This window comes from Ambystoma mexicanum, chromosome 4q (genome assembly GCF_040938575.1).
Source record: "Ambystoma mexicanum isolate Mex_15411 chromosome 4q, UKY_AmexF1_1, whole genome shotgun sequence".
NCBI classification, from domain to species: Eukaryota; Metazoa; Chordata; class Amphibia; order Caudata; family Ambystomatidae; genus Ambystoma; species Ambystoma mexicanum.
The window spans coordinates 489,119,599-489,142,264 of record NC_090928.1 but is presented as its reverse complement, the minus strand read 5'-3'; the positions used below and the strand labels follow the sequence as shown (position 1 = coordinate 489,142,264).

General features: G+C 42.6%; 1 long non-coding RNA gene across 1 annotated transcript in view; it reads left to right on the top strand.

The window, feature by feature from the left end:
* LOC138467795 (uncharacterized) overlaps window positions 1-22,558 on the top strand; it is a 147,540-nt gene extending 124,982 nt beyond the window's left edge. The window contains exon 2 of the long non-coding RNA XR_011268144.1: window positions 1,981-22,558. This is a non-coding gene — a long non-coding RNA (uncharacterized lncRNA). The remainder of the gene's footprint in view (window positions 1-1,980) is intronic.
* Window positions 22,559-22,666: the final 108 nt, after the last annotated feature.

Sequence of the window (22,666 nt, the reverse complement as noted above, 5' to 3'; positions counted from 1 at the left end):
ACCCATAATGCCAACGCCCGAAAAGAAGAGCTACGAAAGTGGTTCAGAAAATTAAAAACATATTAGGAGATAATGCTTAGGTGCCTTCACAGGGTTTTATCCAGCACTGCAGGAGATAGAGGGCCTGAGTTACGAAGCAGTTTTCAAAGGAAAACACCATTGAAAAAAGCTTTGTAAATCAGGCCCAGAGCCTCTTAGCAAGGAAATGTAGCTCCAGTACGATTTAAACAAACAACCCTAAAGTCTTGAGTGTCAAAAAATTAGTACTTATTTCCAAAGGCAGTAAGATTCACATTGATTTTTGGTGGAGTTGTTTACAAATCACAACTTGTAGACAAGAGACAGTTGCACATGCTGCTTCTGATATGGTATCCCTTTGAACAAGGAAAGGACAATATTTGGTTGCTCAGGTTGTGGACCCAGGTTAAATTCATGACACTTTACCTTTACTTCCATAGGACCAGAGAGCTGGTGTTACTGACATTCTACAAAGGAGAATCTTTGGTTTCAAAGCAGCTGAATTGTAAATTACCCAGATCTGATGTTTCCACAAATGGAGGTCCCTAAGCACCTTTCAGCTAAAGTTAAAAAAATAAAACAGTGTTATTAAACAAAGAACTGCATAATTGCATTCCTTTAACATTTGCATTGTGTTTATCTTTTTCCCTAATGGGTTAAAGGGTAGTGCACAAAGAGAAAGGTGCTGACCTGTAATGCTCTGACTACGAAACATGTCAATTTACTTAATGTAATATTCAAATGCAGTACCCAAATGTTCTGTACAAAGTAAATTAGTAAACACCATTGAAGTAAGTTGATATTTTCTTAACAAGTGAGTGGCAGAATGCACCGATCCTACAACCGCTAATTCTTTCTCCCAGTATTCCGGCAATCAGAGCTGCCGAGTTCAGATATGGGCCAAACAATCACTCATTGGCAGCCTGGCCAATCAGGAAGCTTAGAACAGGGGTTGTATTCGCTGGAACAAGCCCAGTTTGGGAGCTTCCTCCGTACTCCGTGCCACTCACCCTATGCTTCACTTGCACTCCCCGGACCTGCATGCTGCCTTTATTACTCACACAAAATCACACCTGGATGCTAAAGGTTAAAACAAATTATATTTAAAAAAAGAACATTTCACCTTCATTTCGGTGGCATGCTGGTTCTTTCAGTGTTGGTTACATCGTGGTAATCCCCATTGTAAAACAGATTCCCTCTTACACAACCAGAACCACAGGACCGAAGATGGTGAATTTTTCTTTTTTGTAATTTATTTTAGACTTTAGCATCTGCTATTGCTAATCTGATATCACCTCAGTGTTATGGTAATGGCATGCTGCCCGCCTCCGGCGGGCTCTTATTAGGTTTATCCCGCTGCCTCTGTGACCATCGCCTCAATCACTCTTATCACTGCAGTAATTTTGCCATTAGCTCATTGATTACAGTTGCTTCATTTTTATATGAACTGTGTTCTGTTCAGGTGTGTTTTGCCAATGGACTAGCCAGGTGCTTCAATTGGCCTATTCTCCAATGATTGACAATCAGGCATTGGTTTAAACGCCTCTCAGGCAATAGGATGTCATCTTCCATCTTCCTGATGTGCCATTTTCTTGGCTGTGTTCTAGGACACATCACCCTGACATCTCTCACAATGTTTTCATCGAACTGTCTTTGGTGGGTCCGCCTGCTTGGCTTCTTCGCTTTTCATTTCTGTCTAACCTCTTGTTTCTCATCTGGGATAGAATGTGTTCTCTACTTCCCCACCTTCTCCTTTCTTTCGCTTTACCCGCTATCCTGCTGACGCCAGATGTTATTCATTTGGGAGTAGTAACAGGGCAGACTTGGGGATATGATTCACATGCATAATGTATACAATTGTAAAGGTCAACCTGCATTTCCAGGAACTCAAATGTTTGCATTTTTGTCACAGAAAGTTATTAGTACATTTACAACCGAAATGTCTTTCTTTTCTTGTTTTAGGTTGTGTGGAGGAAACTTGGAGATGCTGCAGGTTCATGTCCTGGAATTAGACACCATTTATCAGAAAACCAATACAAAGGACCAATTTGAAAACACTGCAATGTGCCTCCTTCTGGAAAACAGTCGCTTCAAATAAACAACGAAGAGCACAAAAGGAGGCTATCTAGTATGTATACTGCCTACACCAAACATATGCCTGACAACGGGACGTCTGACCTGACTGCAGCCTGTCTGACTTTCATGGAAGCCAGCTCAGCTTATTTCCGACGTCTCCTCAAATGAACTGCGTGGTGGTGTCCCAGCATCCATTTAACGAACAGCAGGGCTCACATTACTAAACCTCTGCCACCGTTGCACAGTTATTTTTACCTAACACTTCAGAGGCACTCACGCATTATGCTTCCATCAGAGGTGTCAACATGAAGAGAATTAGCGAAACATTTGGAAAACTGTCTTGGCACAGCGGTAGTTTGGAAGTTGTTTTATGTGTTCATCTTTGGGTGGCTGGATCACAATTTTTGATGCGTATTTGGATCGACGCAGAGAAGGCGCAGCTTCGGCTGACACAGCCGAAAGACAGTAATTCGCTTTCAGAGACAGCTCACGCTGTGCGTCGTGCAGCCGCAGGCCTTTACGGATACACGCATTCAGAGGTGCTAACAGACCACAACGTCTCCTACCAGCCCGAGTGTAGCAAACGACCAAGTAGGCCATTGCTTCTTTCACAAGGAAAGGCTGCAGCAGGCCGCTGTTACCCCTCACTTCAGGGCACACATTCTGAAAATGACCCCTCTTTTAAAGTGAAACAAAACTTAGCTATTGAAATTTACAGTTTTCAACCAAAACAATCCCCACACAGCTCCTAAATTGAGGCAGTATTAATTTATGATTTAGATAGAACCAGACCAGTAAACGATTCTAGAAAGTTCTGCTCTATTTGTAAAACTGTTCCCTTGCCTCTATTTCCCTTGCAACTGAAACTCCTGTTTTATTTAATACTGTAATCAGAGCATGTACTTTCTTTATTTCCACGCTAGAACGTTATGTTCAACAGGCTGCAGGTTTGCCCTGAATGTTACCTCCCCCACTCTGGATTTTCTTTCAACTCCTTGCGTGTTTGTATATAACTAGATTGTGTGTGTGCGTGTTGAAATGCTGAGGTAGGTACAGTACGTGGCTTACAACCCAACTCAATGACAGTTCCTCGTATGGACGTGCAACAGGCTTGTGGTAGTTTGCTTTTCCTCTATTCACAGTAGCATAACACAGAACATAGGAATGCACCAATTGTCAGAATTCGAACCTGTTCTGGCTAAACATTTATCTGAAACGCTACACTATTCTGTTTGTGGGGTCTTGTTATCTATTTTTCTTACTGTTTTGCTGAAAGTGGAATGTAAACAGCCTGCTTCCTAGGTATCTTTTTGTTTTTACTTACGGTACTGCTTTGTAAGCAAATGGGCTTCATTGACCAAAAAAAAAAAAAAAACTAAACAAAAGAAAATGGAGGTGCATATTTAAGAAACTCCCTAAAGAGTCTGTCTTTTCATATATTTTCAGCACTGTTTAAATACGGAATGACCAACTACACTTAACAAATATACACTTAACAAATATCTGTTTTATCAGAAGTTGGATATTGCCATGTAGGTTTCTTCATTTTTGTACCACATGTGTCAGAGTGTGCGTTAGATTGAACCCTTTGCTACGCATTCAGTGGGATGTTTTGTAACCTTGACGCCCCATAGCAGCCGAATCTGTTTCTATTAAACTTTATAAGCAGCTAATCCAAAGAGGGATACACACTCAATTTCTGGAATGTCATTGACACATTTTACTACTGGGAAAAATGTTAAGCATACTATGTAAAGACAAAGGTAACATAGTCTCCTATCCGTGCACTACATTCTCCAAGTCATGGCATAGCTTGACCCACACATTATCTAATGCATCAATAACTTACCAGTGATCTTCATTACTCCTAGCCCTACTCTTCCTTGTCATGAGGTCCAGCCTCTCCAACAGGAACCCTTTTCCTTTCTTTTTTCCTCTGGAGGTATATTACATCCCTCATTACACACAATACTTTGTCAGTGTTACCAAACCGGAACAATTAGACCTTCCACATCCTGGGAGGGCGAGGAGGGATGTCAGTAAAGTGACGAGGGAGAGTAGGATGGGGAGCAATGAAGATTACCAGTAAGTAATCGAGGCATTACCATCATGTCCCTCTTCATCAACCAAGTACTTATGTCATGAGGTGTACACAAGCATGTAGCAGTGGGAGGGACCCCAGCTAAAAAACCCTCATAGACCCCAAGAATTGATGCATCCATCCACCAATTTTATTATACAATAGACAGAAGTCACCCCATTCCAGCTGTGAGTACCCCTACCCCAAAGGAGCCGACCCTTGGATTATCGACATTCAATCTGAAGTGTTTTATGAACGTATTAGGGTCTGCCCAGGTGGCCACTCCGCATATCTCTTGCATGGAACCCCCCTGGGCAGCAGCCCAGGAAGCAGCTATGCCCCTGATGGAACGACCCTGTGCCTGTACAGGAATGGGAAGTCCAGATGCCATATGAACTACAGTCCAAATCCATCTGGTTATAGTCACAAGCAAGGTTTGTTTGCCAGCCCAAGCAGTCCCAAAGGTTTGCGCTTGGCCACTTTGGGATTATCAACACCTCCTGGGTCTGGAGCTCTACGAGTATAGGAAATCAACTTCTCTGAAGCCATTAGGGGACCACCAGAATCACCAGGGACATGCACACCCTGATTTTCCTTACTACCCTCGAAATCAAGGAAATTGGGGGAAAGGTGACACAAGCTCCCAGGGCCAAACCATATTCAGAGCCACCAAGAGCAGAACAGATGCAGTTTGGCTGATGCCATGGAGTCAAACAAGTCTAACATGGGGTTCGGAACCTTCAACAGTTTTCTGAGACGTTCGGTCCATCTGGGACAGGTCTTGTGAGGATAGGGAAGTCCTGCTGAGCCTGTCTGCCACAACTCTCTCTATTCCCCTGATTTGGATCCCCTTTATGAATCAGAGGTGAGATTCTGCCCAGGAGCCTATGTCCCATGCCAGAGAATTCAGAGACACAGAACCCAAACCCCCCCCTGCCTGTTGATGTAAGCCAGGGCAATGGAATTATCTGTCAACCAGAACAGCCTCACCCAGCAAACGTCACCAGGGCCCTGCCAATTGCAAATATTTCCCTCCAGTCCTTAGACCTTAGGCTCTCCTCTGGGGTCCATCTCCCCTGCATGGCTCTTGGCCGCAGGGTGGCCCCCAACCTCAGCCACTGGCATCTGTGGTGAGAATGATCTTCAAGGCGGGCATCAACACTTTTCCCCTAATGGAGATGGCCCAGATGCAACCACCAATCCAGAGCCTTCCTCAACTACTGTGTCACAGGAATACGAAACTCACAGGATTGGGTAGCTGGAATCCCGTGATAGGGGGGATGGGAAACGAGTGGCCTGAGATGAAGCCAGGCCCAGGGCACCATAAATGTGCAAGAGGCCATGTGAACCTGTACCACATGAAGCTCCTGTGCAGAAGCCCACTCCTTCAGTAGAACCCTGGAAAGAACAGCCTGGAGGCAAGTGGCTCTCTCCTTGGGAATGAACACTTCCCCTGTCTGGTGCAAAACGGTTCCCCTACGAAGTTTAGATATTGAGAATGAAGCAGCTGTGAGTTGGCCAATTCACAAGAAACCACCCCCATTGATCCATGGCTTTGCACACATTCTCTAAGTTTATCTGTATTAACTCTCAATGGGCTGCTCTTATATGCCAATCATCCAGGTATGGAAAGACATTTATAGCTTTTAGTTGAAGGTGGGCCACCCAGGAGGCAGATAACTTGGTAAAGACCCTGGGGGCCGTCTTCAACTTCAACCCACAGGGGTGAACCTGGAATTGTGCGTGCCTTCCCCCTAACACAAACCTGAGACATTGCCGCTGAGCAGGTCTTATGGTTATATGGTAATAGGCAGCTTGCATGTCCAGGGTCAGAAGCCAGTTTCCCCTTTATTCCATGAGAATTATTTTCTGAAGGGTTTCCATCTTGAAACTCTCCCCTTTGATAAACACATATAGAGCCTCCAGATCCAGGATCAACCTGAATTTCCCCAATGGCTTCAGGACCAGGCAGATGATAGAGTAGAAACCACGACCCTGCAGTTCCTGGAGAACCTCTACAATAGCCCACTTTTGTAAGAGTTCCTGAATGGCACTTAAGATGGGTTCCTTTTTCTGATGACTTTCATCAGGAGTCATGATTATGGCAGTTGTGAAGTCTATCAGGTACCCCTGCAGAACCGTCTCATTCACCAAAGCATCTGCAGACCACCATTCCCAAGTCCTGAAAAAGAGCTTTAATCTTCCACCCACTGGCCTTCTGTGGTTCTCAAGACCTCTGTATCTTAACAGGTGATTTTCCTTTTCCTGGCCGGCTTTGGAATCCAGCCAGTGTGTGAAAGGGTTTCCTGGGTCGCGTATTCTGATCCTTTACACTTGGAGGAAGTAGATTAACATTTCTTCCTCAGTTTGTCTGCATGTCTGTTGGCGTGATACACCTTATGTACTTTGTCCTCCAAGGAATCACCAGATAACTTGTTGCCTTCGAAAAGGAATCTTGAGAGTGATGGCCTTCTATGAACCCTCCAACTTCCAATCTCGGATGGGGATGTGTCTACCGGTTGCAATGCCTGCCCCCATGGCCATGGCAGATCCTTTTACATTGTCATATGCTAGGTCTGACAAAAATTCCACCTGCTTCTGCATGTCTGCCAACACCGGAAGACAGGCTGTACTTTCCTCCATAGTTTTTGTGAGCTTTTTAATGGGCAGTTTGTGCCATATAGGATCCTTAGACATTAGCCCTGAGAGCCAGGTGGGCCTCCATATGAGCCTTTTCCATTGCTGCATTAGATTTCCTGTCCACCGGATTCCATACAGCTGCTTCCCCACTGTCATGGAGCATCTGCCAACAAGGATGGCAAAGATGTCATCCACCTCGACATTTTCCATCAGGGAATACTCTGTCCTTTTCAGAGGCTACAACTTTGTCAGAAAACGTGGCATTGAAATATGCTCAGGGTCCTTCCACTCTGCAAGGATCTTGTCCTTAATATAAAAAAGGAGTGGGAGCCACATATTCGGCATGCGTTTGTATTGCCAAATTGTCTAGTAATTACTTCCTCCCAAGGGCCACAGGATTGGAAAACCCTATGCTGTCCCATACCTGGGCCAAAGCCACCTCTACCTCCTCCCTGTCCAAATAGTTCCCCTTGGCTTCCTCTTCTTCGAGACAGTAGAGCCCACCACTGAGGAGGAAGAAATGTTCTCTGAGGTGGAAGAAGAGGAGGAGGACTAGGAAGAAGGGACTGTTTCCTCTTCCTTTGGTCTTCATGTTCTTCTTTAATGGTCTGCTTAATAATGTCATCATCTTCTTGGATAGGGAATACTTCAGTTCCATTTCCTTTTTGGCTTTTCCCCTTTTTTGTGTCCCCCTCAGGACAAGAGGATCCAAAAGAAGAGTCCTCCACATGGCTTTTCTATTCCTTCTTTATCCCCATCAGGAGCCTGGAACAAAAGAAGGGAGCAGAAACCACAACAGCCTGCTTCCGCGAGTGACACCTTCCAGAGCCAGGAGGATGCAGCAACCCAGTAACCTAGTAGCCAGCAGGTTCCTTTGTCCTACTTATAAGCCGGTAACAGTGCCAACCACAATGTGGTGTTGTTAGGCAGAATTATATGCAGTACCCTTTGAGAACACCACACACAATTAAGACTACAAGTGACAGTACAAATTCACTTTTGGTACAAGCCTGTACTACACAGTAAAGTGGTAGCAATGGATGAGCAGCCAGACTTATCTCAAGAGCAAATGAGCAGTATCAATAGTTACACAAAGGACAGCAGTTACTATGATTCAAAAGAATATACATTCATTTACACATCAGTTGTAAAATGTTTCACTAAAGTAAAGCAGTTGCAAAATCACGCTCTTAATTCACCACACCACTCCCAATAGATTCTGGACAAGTTATGCTCAAAAATGAAGTGTGAGCAAAATGGCACTCCAACAATTTAAAAGGGAGCAAAAGACAAAGTGAGACCAAAATTGAGCAACACCAAAAGGTAAGTAAGCAGGGCAATCTAGAAAAAGGAACTACAGTGAGGGAATCAAATCAAAAGGGCTTAGGGCCAAAGTCAATAGGACAAACGTCTTTTGCTCAAGATCACACAGTTCAGGGTAGTTTGCAGTTTAGTCTTTGCCAAGAGTTCAGAACGAAGTTGGTCAGCAGAAAAGTTAGTTCATAGAATAGAGAAGGACAAGCCCTTGGACTGGCGAAAGGTTTCACACACCTTCGCCGCGGCTGAACGAAACAAACAACCGGATTTGAACAGTACCTTAAAATGGAGAAGCAGCTGTAGCTGAGGCGGCCGTTCCTGGCAGGTCCTGCAGGCTCACGGTTCCTGAAGCGACTTCGGACTGACACGGAGTAGGAAGACTGGAGGGTCCTGCACTGCCCAGGGGAGAAACCAGCAGCAGAGCAAAGCAATGAATACAATGTGTGCTCCTTAAAACCCAAGCAGGGTCCGACCTTCCTGGCTATCCGGTTCACTGTAGCTCTGTACAGCAAATTCGACCAGAGGAGGGAGTCCTGGCTTGCAGTTTGGGCAAACTGGTTGGTCCCACCAGCTCAAGGGGAGAAGACTCTTGGAAGATTATCTCTGTCGTTGGAGTCTGAAGATTCAGACCTGCAGCAGGGCTTCTCCGGGCCGTTCAGTCATTGTAGAGGTCCTCTTCTGTCAGCTCCTCTTCGGTTCTTTCGTTCCAGTGGCGACTCTGCCTTTCCAGCTCCAGAGACCTGCTTTTTGTGCAGTTTTCCCCCATTCACCCAGCCTGGCTCTCAATCACACCGCAGGGTGGCTGCCCTGGCGGGACAGTCACCTAGCCAATCAAACAGGAATGCAACTTGGGTTATCAAGGGAACCCATGGCAGGGGTCCTCAGACCCCTCCCTCACATCCTGCCGACCCAGACTTTCAGGCGCCTAAGGAGGGCTTCTGTGCAGAAGCCCGTGAAAGGACGGCAAACAAAGGAACCAAACCTGGTTTGGCGGACAGAGAAAAATACAAGAAAGACTTTTCCAAAAGAAATGATGAATAAACCCAGTCGGAACCAAATTAAAACAAATATGGTCTAGCGGGTTTAAGTTCGAGGCTACCAAGATAGTCTAAAACAATACCAATGTTATTTAAGATAAACACGGTAGGAAAAATAGGGTAGTCACCACTGCCACCCGCCAAGTCTTAATGAAAAGGGAGTGAAACAATGCTCCAAGAGGAACAGACAAAAGGGGATAAGTATTAACCCTTTCCAGTACTCTATGTAAGATAGTTTGTACTGGGTGTGTGCATTTAAAGAGACTAATAAAGTCAATGGCAACTTTACATGTTCTGGGAGACAGTAGTCAGTCCCCGAAAATGGAGTCTGAATCGGGAAGTCTAAAAGACAACCCTGTGTCACTGCACTGAACGTGCTGTTTAACACACAGTAAAACGATGATGCCTGTGGAGTAGGTGAGGCTCCACAGTCTATGAACACAAACATGTTAAACACACACAGCAAAACACATGTAAGAGTGGGAAAAAAAGGCTCACACTCTTACCAGGTGAAAACAATAAATCCTAGAAAACCAGCATCGCTGCTGAGGGACTCAATAGGTAAGGGGAATTAGCCATTTTGGAGAAGTATCCCTAACAGGTGGCACCAACCTGGGCTCCCCAGAACCTGTCAGGTCCAGCCGGCACACCTTCATGCTACCAAAGGTGGGCGAGCGCACAACAAACATGTGTGCTGCCTCTCCTGGCCCCCATGTCCATCCTTGTGGCGGACACCGCCCACCCCCAGCACAACATGGAAGCACTTTTAGGAAAGTTCTCCACAGGCTCCCGCAACTCTTTACTGCAGTCCCAGGCTCTGCGCACGTGGCTTTGTGCAGTTTCATCAGGCCTGCTCACCCTGCAGGAATCCTGAGAGCTTTCCCTTCTCCATAGAGCATTCCCTGCTCCTTGGTCCCCCTCACCCTACAGGGGGCCCAAGAGACCGGTCTTCCCGTATTCCCACCTCTGCCCCACTGGAGGGGGTGCAGAGGGGTCCCTTTCATTGCTCCCTGGAGCCCTACTCCTGAAATGTCTCCTGGGTCTTGTTCAGAGGACAGGAAAAATTTGAACGTAAGATTGTAGGACATGAGGGAGGTGATGTACCTCCATAGGAAAAATAAACAGAGTTCCAGTTGGGAAGGCTGGGCCTCATGACGTAAGACAGGAAGAGGGACGTGGAGGTAAGTGGAGCTGGCAACATCAATCCGATGGGGAATGGTGTAGTGAATACTCCTCACCAGAGATTTGAGGCAGAACATCCTGAAAAGGCAGACACACTATTCATAAGCACACATTGAATAAAACGTTCAAAAGTTCACCTGTTCCTCTATGCTTTTTAAGGGGTAGTCCCCCTCTTTCCCGGAAGTGCCTGTGGTGACAGGTGAGATTAATATTTTATTCACATTGTGATTGTGATTTAAGTTGCAGTTTTCTGTCTTTTATAGCACTGACTAAGACCTTTTCAAGCCTTTTGGTGACTATTTTCATAACTTGAGAATGTTTTTATTTCATTGGTGAGCAGCGGTTTGCTCAAATAAAATGCCACAAACACCAGTCCCATGCATTTTGTAAGTGCTGGCAAAATGTTCTGGCTGGGTTTAACCTTCAATTATCATGTGAAGTACATGGTTTGTCTTCGTTCATTTACATATTGAGGCCATATCTCAACAAGGCAAACACATGGGTTTGAGATGGAAATTAAAGAGAACACATAGATATAGGAGTAAAGTATTGCAACCATACCAAAAATCAAATCACTGGAGAGAGAGAGACATAGAGAGAGAGAGAGAGAGAGAGCAAGCAACTATACCCTAAAGAGATGACACGTGGGATAAGAGGGGCTGTTGAGTTACAATGCATAGTGAGTAACGGGCACAGTAAAACCACTTAATCATGATGTGTACTTGACTATTTGCTTCGTGTTACACCGGGAGAACTCTTGTTTTTACAGACTGGAGAATACATTTAAATATATTATTAATGCTATCAGCAGTTACTTACATTAATATGTTATGTGCTCTAGAAAGAGAGAACAAACAGTGTTCTAATACCCATCATAGTCTGTTGAAATCTGGTCATATGGTTCAGGTATCAAAATGTAACCTTTTCTCTGCATCCCTTAAACCGGCCCATAGGCAGAAGTGTTTTAATCCACATAAAGGCAGTAGCAAAAAAAAAAAATAGAGGGAAAATCCTAATGTCTCTAGCACTACACACAGATTATATGAACAATTTATCCATTCTTAATCTCTGGTTTAAGGGATTTGCACATCGCAAGCGTTCCAATAGGGAAGACAGGTAAACTAAGTTATGGATTTGTAAAAACTAACTGTGAAACCGCTACGCAATGTTATACACCTAGAGGTAGGTTTCACAAGGTCTTACACATATAGAGATCACGGCAACTGTGATCATCTTGAAAAGTCTACCAGTCTGCTACTGTGGTTACAAAATGCTGTTGCTAGTGTATACTATCTCTAGAACTGACATTTGACACCCCTCTCTGAAGAATGAGCTACTCTCTGTGCAGCCTTCAAATTGTGTAATCTCCAACTATTCTGGATCAGTGAACAGATCGCAAACTCGTCACACACTAGCTTTATTGAAAAGCTTGTGTGACACTTCAGGTCTGACTTGCATCATCTTGTATACATTATGGACCTGATTCACAGAGGCTTTTCCTATGGGATTCTGCCAACTGCGCCTACATCAACCAACAAGAACTCTCAGATCAAGCATGGAGATCCGCCTGGAACCGAAGTCATACTACAAAAGAAAACTTGGAGGAGCCTCCTTCTCTCACCAAGCCCCGACAACCTGGAACGTCCTTCCAAAGTACATACTTAACACAAGAAACCACCTATTATTCAGGAAATTACTCAAAACCTGGCTCTTCACGTCATAACTAGAAAGACTGGCTACAGGGGAACTGGCATAACTAAAAACATCAATTAAAGTAGTGCGACCGCGATACACACCGATCAATCAATGGGAAAAGCTGAGGTAAATATCCCACGGCATACTAAAGGACCTAACGGGAGACAGTCGCAATACGACCAAAGACAGTAAACATAGCAAACTAAGACAGAAAGACTAGACCGAATCATCAAGAGGACCATGACCATAACTATGACCTTCCCCAACAGCCCTAAGAACAAAACATAGAGAGGGAAAGCAAGCACTGCATCACGGCCCCAATGGAATGGGTGAGAAACAGAATGTTTCATCACTACACAATGTCCACCAATACAAAGCAGGTAGCACAATGCCCCACCACACAACTAAACAGTCCCAAGGAGTTTCACCCCACGGAAAACAAAGAACCAGGACAAAAGGATACGAACGTCTGAATACACACGCTCACCAAGATGGATCTACTAGGACAACACTTCAACATGACCCCGACCCATTCAAAACCTTAACTGATCAGGGTCATGGGTCACACTATCACCCACCTAGTCCCACACCTGAAGATTAGGTTCAGACGCACCCACCAATCCAAATATACTCAATAGGAAACAGTTTGATCAGCGCAACACCACCAAATCGAGTCAGCCCATGAGGAACCAGCAACATCCGAACCCACAGGTATACAACTCTAACGGAATCATAAGTACCTGAACCAGGATACAGACCGCACTAACCCAACCCTCAATCTTCTGCATACTTAAACCTACACAAAACAACATAACCATCTCTCTTCCAGCAATCCGCACGTACTTTACCACACCGCATCAACAATGCGTAAACTTCACCCACAGCACTGGAGGCCTTCATCCGATCCGATACTAGCACCAAAGCCCAGCACTTGGTGTATACCGAGCTGAAGCTGCCAACAGCACACCACTTCTCCCACTCTCCTTCTCACCTCCTCCCGACTAACCCTATCTCCACCCTTCCTGTTTACATATCCGCCAGAGCACCTGGGGACCAATTCTGTTGGTGACGGTGTGCTATACAAGTACCGCTAACATAACAACATAACATAACATTATAAAACACTTCTGTGAATCAGGCCCTATGTGCCAAAATCTCATCAAATTTGAAATACAGGAGTTTGATAGTCCATCACCTCCTTAATAAATGAGCACATAAATTAATCTTTTATAACACACTTACTATCAGAGGGCAGTATTTCAGCTGGGAAAGAAACTGCAATGTCTTGCTTCAATGACAAACACATTGCCCCTGAGCTATCCTCCTGGCCCTTGGCAGCAAAGACGTTTTTATGGGAGGGCAAAAGGGGCACTTGCCCAGGGCCCCCAACTTGGAGGGGGCCCCACAAGGCTGCCTGGTTTAAAGAAGTAAGATTCCTTTGTTCACCAAAATGAAATAGCGCACATCATGATGTTTAATGGCTGAGGCTCTAAACCTATTGACTGTCTGTTTTGGCAAGTATATTCTGCCTGAATCAATTCACATTGTAATGCTTTCTGTGTTGTACACTGTGGTATATATAGTTTGTGAGTTCCTTGCGGCAAAACTCCTGTAGCATTCTTTCCTTCCTGTGGGAATTATGTTGATCATGTGCAATAGACACATTTGAAATGCACATTGGTAAATTGAATGCCACAATGGATCAGAAGTTAGCTCAGTGTGTTAAGCACTCATTGCAGAGATATTTATTAATTAATTAAATTTGAGTTGGCACAAATCCCAGATTCACCCCATAACCAGTGTGTGTAATACTGAGCATCTAATGTAATCATGTATTGCCTAGCCTCTCGAAATTGCCAGTTCCTTAACCAATCAACATTGTCAGACCTTCAGAATGATTTTCTTCTCATAGTATGATCTTCAAAACAGCCTCACTCATGGTGTCACTGGCTATAGTGTTGCTTCCACTATAATAGTGAGCATTGATATATTGCACACCACAGGCACTTATTCTTTTGATCTAAATAACCAATCATATTAACACTGTTTGAAAACCATGTCCCACTTATAATCTCAGCCTGTCTAGATTCAGTCACCTTCCTGGTAGCTTCTAATCTGCATCCACATTTCCATTGTATGGTATGTGTAACTTTCTCCTTCCTCCCAATTGTTCTCCTCTATCCATGCTTGAGCACGTTTGCATTCTGTGAGGCGGCAAATGTGAGTTCTTTGTATACTCTGGGTTACATGTACCTTTTACATACAGTCCTGCATTAATACTACAGGCTGCATACCTTTCTGGATGCTATTGATAAAAAGTCTCATGTATCTTTGCTAGAACAGAAGTGACCTCTGCGTAGACTGATAATGTTGGCCATCAAATGGCACTTGTTTATCATTCTGATTAGAGCAAGAAAGAAGAGGGTAAGGGGAGTAAACCTTCTTATTTGTAATGCTGTGAGGCAGCATATCAACCTATGTGTTGTGATCGCGGTGGGGTGGGGGCGGGCAGATATTCTGGATCACTTAATTCCTTCGGTTTGGTGGAGGGGGCCCCAAAGATGTCTGTGCACAGGGCCCCAAAAGTGCTTAACATGGCCCTGCTTGGCAGGGTATTAGTAATTCATCGGATTTGCAGGCCCAGGTCCGCTGACATTGGAATGGCCAACAAATGTAAGCACACAGAAAGCACAATAACACATCCATCCATCAAGGGATTTTGAATTCAGAGCTATCAGCAAGGCCTCACAACGTATGTCATTGCTGGCAATCGACTTCCTCCATGAGGTCATAGAAGGATCTAAAGGGGATGGGGACAGTGGACCTGACAGTCACATTCTTGGATGAGGAACAATGTGTTGCTGATTCACACCCAAAATCATTGCAATGATAGGTAAGTAAATGACAGATAATCAATATCAATTATTACAATACATACATACAAAGTGTAGAAGAGGGAGGCAGATTCATGGAAGGCCAAGATAAGGAGACAGGCTCTTAGCAGAACATGGATAAGATAGACTACTTCTCATCTCAAAAGGGAGTGTTCCATTGTTTAGGCCCAAGGATAGACAGCATTCACCTAGACAGTGTTAGTTCTAGTTTAGTTTAATTTGGGGTCTTCCCAAACACTAAATTCTTAAAATGCAAGTATGTAATATAAAACATATTTTTTTAAGAATACAATCACAATGTACTAGAATAGCATATTTATATGAGTAGAACATTCATGCAGCCTCTTTTGACCTTATTTTAAATGTATATTTCAGTCCAGGAAGTTGCAACCTCTGATATCATTTGCAGATGACATAATTACCAAATGCTATCGCTTAAATCTCCTAGACCTCAAAAAGGGTTTCAAAGTGCATTTTCGAATATCTACATACCTGGGACAAAAAAGCAAAGCAATTAATATAGTTTCCTCCGATTTGGATGCAAGGGACAGCTGATCATGTCCAGATTTTCACCCTCTCATTCCTTAAAATCAAATCTAACTGGAAGAAAATCAAAATGAAAGTGAGTTAAATGAATCCTCTCTAAGGTATCAGAGATCCACCTGAGCTAATTCGCAATGTTGCTATTATCTATCGGTGTAATTCTAAAAATATTTCCTATTAGATGATTTTCTAAACTCTATGTAATCTCTTGCTTCACACCATAGTCCCTTTAATTTACTTATCACATTCTTGATTTCAGATGTGGTGATCTCTTTAGGGGGTAACTTTGTGCACTCTGAATGCTAATGAGCATATCGCAAACAAACTCAACCACAGGATAGATATGATATGATATGTTATTTATAACACGCTTAATACCCAGAGGTTTCTAAGCGTGGACCTGTGGATCGAACCAGTGTTGCTCTGTGTCGTCCTGCTTCTAAGATGATCACATTGCCCCTGCTCTATCCTCCCGATCCTAACAAAGGGATCTCTGTGCAAAATATCTTTCACAATCTCCTTCAGTTGTAAAGCCCTGATATTTGATTGTCTATGTAGCCAGGCACTAATAGGTCTGGCCTTTGCCTTATCCATTATAAAAGCCTGGCTCAACTCATTATGCAAGTAAAATAAAGGGCCCGAGATGGGTGGCCCAATGCTCATTTTAAGAAACTATCTTCACTTTTCTGAATAATCCTATAGTTCTAGCAGGCCCAAAGCCCAGCACCATAAAGGCCAATGGAACCTAATTTGGCCTTATATACTTTTAAGATTGTCTCGATTGACCGTTTACTTTGATCATTTAACAATTTAATTAGTTTCAAATATGTTTGCCTTATTAAGGCAGCTTGCTTTACAATATTTGTATCTCCTTGTACATTTTCTCAACAAACAGCTAACATGTCCCTGAATGAGAGCATTTGTTGTATATTATCAATAGAACATCCCCTTCCATTCCACTACCAATATTTTAGTTTTACCATTGTTAATTGGCAGCACCTTCTGCTCTACGTAGGGAGCGTAGCTGTCTTTCAAACACTTTATGGCATATGGAGTTCTAGCCAATGGTCATATTATGTTCATCTTCGGTGTGGTGGGCAGGTTCAAGGATGAGGAGCTTATGTTCCTGGAAGCAATATTTATCTTGATGTTAATCATAAGTCAGTGAGGGTATTTTTTCACTAAAATCTTGTGGCCGTTAGACAATTCTGTGCTAGACAATGAGCCATTTCAAAGAAGTCTGCGTGGATGAGATGGGATCCCATGTTTTTAGGGAGAAAATTAGCCTGGCTGCCAAATGTTTCAGGAGTAGCAGATATGAAATGCATTCCTTTCTTATCCCAAGATAGATAGTGTTATATTAGTCCAATATCAATAGTAGGAGTGTTCGAGCGACAATGACTTTCTGTGGTATGTTTAAGTAAGGGGAGATTTCCTTCCACACGTGCAGCTGAAAATTGAGTCTTTTGCACTGTAAGGTTGATTTGGGAATAAAGAACAGGTGTTGTTAAACAAACAACATTCGTGGAGTTGTATCTGGCTGAGGGCCCTCAATCAGGAGTGTTGGAAGAATAGTTAAAAGTTTTGGTACGGTGAAAGCAAGTATTTTATTTTTTAATGGGATTCAGACAAATGTTGAGGATGGACCATTGTAGTATATGTTTGTAGGAAGCAGGTGATCAGGTCAGGTTCACTGCGTCATTCTGTGGTATTCAGATGGATATTCAATTCGTCAGAGCTAATCGAGAAGTATGGTGTTAAGATTTAAATACATTTTTCCTGAGGGCTCTCATACATACTGAATAGGCAAGTGGATATTATGGATAATTGGGGGAAAACACAAATCAATTAGAAATATGCTGAGGCAAAGTCATCCAGATTGACGTGCAAAGAGGGGTCCTAGAAATAGATTTTGATCCCAGTTGAGTGCAGTTCTTTTTTACCTATTGTGGTGTGATATCATGATCAACCAGGTCAAAAACCATTATGAAAGCAAGGAGGTTGAGTGTCACATGTGATGTGTTCTTGAGAGCTTCCAGAAACCTTCTTGTCATGTACATGCAATTGGTTTTAGTACCCATCAGCTGGGAAGATTGCATTTCCTTCAGAAATGCCCCCAGGAAAGCCATGGAGATAGCTTAGAGTGTTCTAGAACTGCCGGATCTGCTGATGGTTTACTGAATTCCTAATAAAGGTATTATGGTGGCAGATTAGAGCAGGATGGGGACCAAACCACTGTACATTGAGGCATTGCAGATTTCAACTATTGGTTCTGCCAATGTTATTGATATTATCTTCTTTACTGTGGCGTTAGGCCTCGGGTGGGTGTTGGTGGTATTTGCCCACAAAGCCAAGAAATGTAGGCCAAAGTGAAGCAAGGGCCTTGAAAGGATTTTGTGCCATTACCACCGAATCCCACCGAGGAAGAGGTGGTTAAGGCAGCCAGGGTGTTAATATTAATGTTTTCTTTTTTATAATAAAAAATTGGCTCTGGGCATTTTGCTTGTGATGACATCCCTTAAATAAAATCCACAAAAAAAGTGTCACGAGGGAAACAGAAAAACAGCATTTTCCTTGTTCTGTTTCCATGGTGACCATGGAGTGGAATAGGCACCAAAGCAGAAGACAGCCCAAGCAGTTTAGGAGGAAACATTGGTGGACAATGGAAGGAGGGTTGACACAGATTGCATGGGGTGTGTATTTAAGAGGTCAGAAGTGGGGACACAACGCATCATCTGAAGAAAATGTGTCTGCTGGGCTGGAAGAGTGGTGCAGAAGGAAGGGAGGGAAAGCAGACTTATACCATCAATGCAAGCCCATTTATTTGCTGACACCACTCACTCGGATGCTAATATGTGTTAACCAAATTGCCTTGGCATTGTTTCTGCTGGGTGGTAGGTTACCAGAAATTCAAAGCTGAAGAAAAACTCTGGCCAACATGAAAGTTTTTCAGAATTCTACATGAGTTTGTACTCTCTTCCAAGTGTTAGGATCCAGGAACTGCTTCCATCCCTCAAACATATCCTATATGACAAATAACTCCTTGTGAAAAATGGAGTAACTGCTCTCTACTTGTGCTATTTCCTGGAAGAGATATGCTAAAGGCTGTAGTCGCCCTGTTTCACACTGTGTCTGAGCAAGACTTCTCCTTTGAGGTTGATTTGAATATTTGCTTGAATCACAAATGGTGGAAGTGGGTTTGGAGATAGGAGAATAAGGACTGAGGCAATCTTCGTTTAAGCACCTGCTTCCAAATCCTAAAAGACATACCTTATTATTTACCGGCGCATAACTCAGACCATGATCTGTGAAAGGTTTGGCTGAAACAATGATAATAAAAGTTTACTCTCAAAATTACCTAACGTTTTTTGGGACGGGTCATCGGTACCACCCTCACACAAATCCATAGAAATCCATAGTGTGGACATGCAAAGCAAGTTTTCCCAACTTTATGTAGAATGTATACAACCTTAGCTTGTTTAGGACGACTTTCATATTAACAATGTAAACTATGATAAAACCCTTCTTTCAAATTAGATTAATTTGATTTTTGGTATGAACAAGGACTACGCAGGTAAGAAGGCAGGAAAGCTGCTTTACTATGGCTTTCCGAAAAGCTATTCATTTACGAATAAAGTGAAGTTTCACCTTGGTCACATATATGTGAGCCATCTATGGGTCCACAGAGAAGACTTTGGGTGTAACAAGTTATCTTGCTGGGTGCTGAGTGATGAATTGTAAGGCCATCCCTGACTGTGTGAAAACAAGCGTCAAAGCTAAAGTAGTAATGGGTGTTTCTTGGGAACAACTGATCATGTTTTCTGGAAAAGGATTGGGGTGAGCATTTACTTTAGCATTTAATGGTTTAATCTGGTAGACAATTCTGTCAAGACTTTGCTAAATGATTAATGTTCTGCTTGTAAACTATCAATTCCTCTGTAATGTCATGTTGGACCTCAGACAAGGAATACTCAGTTGCATCCCTTATGCCCAATTGTTAAAATGAAGAGATAAAATGATGCATCAGCAGCAGAAAAACAATTACTGTTTATCAGGGCTTCAAAAGACTTTCTCAAACACACTCGGCTATCATAACAGAGAACTTAGAAATTCCCTATTTGAAAAGGTGAAGAGGGTGTCATTAAGCTCTAGATTTCCTTCTGCGTGGTCATGAAGGACAAGGTCACTAACCTTTCAACATTCTTTCCACGAACCTGTAATGTCTGTGAAATGGTTGCAGCTCCCACAACCCTTTCACAGCTATATTCTTGATCCCAACTTGGGGATTGTTTCTGCAATCAGATCATTCCAAATCCTGAATCAGTCCTGCTACATGGACATCTCTATTTCTTTCTGGAATGTGCCTCAACAGAATCATGCATGAGTGTGTGAAAAGACTATCAACCTAATATGATGGTTTCAAAAGCATTCCTCTCTTCTGTGAACTATCCATATTGCTTAGGCATGTCTTCAAATTATTTAAACTCTGAATCTGCTGGATATTTAAACATAAGACTTGCAGCTCATTCAGTGTGAAACATGGGGTTGTTTACATAGTCATGTTCCTAAAATGGCTACCAACATATTCTGAGATTTGAAGGACATGTTTGTCTCTAGTTCCGAGACTCTAAGCAATGTTCTTAGTCTTCCTTTGGGTCATTTGACAGATATTGATGTCATTGGACTTTAGAACACATAATGTTCACTGACACATAGCTTCCTTTTAGAGCTTACCAAGTGTGGGCCTTTTTATGCCCCCAGACTGTGGTGGTTGCTTAAGATGTAGTTCATACACTTGCCCACCTTCTGTGTCCACTGCAATTAATAGTGATTGCCGTAGTAGGTGGTATGTGATAACCCTCTGAAGCCTCGGAGCTGTGAAACTAGCAGCTAATATATAGTCCCTGTTGGTACTATTTTTCAAAACATTCCAGGAATGCCAGTGTCTCATAATAATCACCTATCTAGAGTATTAGGGGCAAGTATTGAACGTTAGGAATGAGCTGAGTGGCAGGAAATCCTTTCATATTTTGGAAGATGCTTATTTGAGTACTTATGAGGCTTAATTTAATTATAGAAAGCTTAAACCAGATATTATTCTCTGCAAATATGCCAGGGCTGCAGCAGAGTCAGCAATCTTTGAAACACACATTATATATCTATTCATGTTTTTGCAGGGATTTACAATAGTGCCAGTGGTGTTGGAAATATTACAATAAAGAGTGTCTCTGGAAGGCTTCTACATTAGCAAAGCCGGTGGAGACGTTGCAGTCAGTCACATGTCGCACATGAATGAAAAAGCCTCTCATATTTTGAGGTTCCTCAAATGACTAACAGGGATGTTGATAATTTGCAAAGACGCCATGTTTTGAAGGATTCCTCCTTGACCACATGTTTTGTTTAGACTATGAGACTATGGCTCTAACCCTGCATGCAATTAGCCCTCCAAATCCACTTTATTCATAAGTGACGGAAACTACTCTCATCTTTTTTCCTCACTATAAAGGGTAGTTCGTCAACCTACAACTGTAATGAGCCGAAACCAAACTTAATACCCCAAAATGTACAAGATCTGTAGATTCATTGAACTCCAAATACTCAGAAAATCCAGATTGTTCCCAGTTTCGCAAAACAGGTTTGCTCATGCTTGGTCATTACACATATGTGTCAGTCACCATGCTCACCAGAGGAAGGTAAAGCAATTTACTTCTGAAAATGACTAACATTACACACCTGAATTCTAAGAGGTACAAACACATTATTTCCATTGTTTTGTGTATTTATCTATTTGAGTATGTATTGATAAAACATATTGCACCTGAAATGTTTCCATTCAGTTGTTTACTATGGACTGATAAGAATCCCCTTCCCCCTGATGATTGTCATACAATGTTTGGACACTTGTACAATTATGGGATAGAATTTAAAGGCAATGCACTCTGGAGACCTGTCTGGAATCAAAGCATAGCGGGTTGCTATTTCTTTCTTGAATAAATCTGGTTTCCAATGTTAACAGACACTCTAGAAATAGGCACCAAGAGAAGAAGCAGTGGCAATGAAGGCCATACCAACAAAATGATCAAGCTCGGCCTCCACTCATTTTACTGAATGGTTGCATGGACCTATCTTTAATAACCAATTGGAAGGTACGCTCAGATTCTTGCATTGCCACAAGGGTTTATCCCATGCAATGAAAAGTAAACCTACAGTCAATGAAGCATGCACCGTTACAGAATTTGGATTAGCGCTCTTACTCCTCCCTTGAGGCAAGCACATTGTAGATGTGTACACATGTTATAGAATATTCGATTATAATTCTACAACATGTTCTCTCCAGGATGCCACTGATCAGAGCTTATTAACTACCGACACATTGGTTTAGGGTGCCACTTGCACCAATCAGCTTTCAGACAAGAGTTGTGCAAGAGTTGGGCATGTGCTTTCACATCCCCTCTATGCATTACAAAAAATGGCGCTTTAGCAGGTGTATTTGCATATGCTGTTACCTTACAGAATGGGTCCCAATTGGTTAAAAGAGACTATCGGTTGTGAAAAAGTGTAACACATAACTACACATATATTTTTCGAGAAGCAACATATTGCCAAAACATTGATTAGATGTTATGTGGATGCACGGAAGAGGAATTAACTACTATCAAATACATATTTCTATTTGATTCCATAACAAAGTTGTGCCATGCAAGGCATTCGTGTTCTCTTATTGCCAAGAAAGCTTCACAAAAATAGAAGCAGATGTAAACCCATATAATCAACATGTTTAGATATTACAGTAGTTATGTATGTGGGCTCAGAAGCTGCATCATCTTTTGTCTTCTATGAAATGATTTTCATCTTAAACTCAAATTGTTGTATTCCTATGATAGTAACTATGTGCAGAACTGTGCCCACAACACTTTTCTGCTGTTGTAACTCAAAGGACGCCGGTCTTTTGTTTTGTTAACACTGATGTACATTTTGATACTGTATTAAAATTATTTTTTTACAGTTCTGCATAGAAGAAATTATCAACTATATGTATTCATCATAGCAATGTTAATAAATTATGTAATCTCAAATTGTAGTACAGAACTTCTTTTTTTATATGATTCGTGCTTTTCTTTTAATTTCCGGCCATTTCCAGAACACGACAGCTTTGCACATCTCTCGCAAAAGGAACATGCATT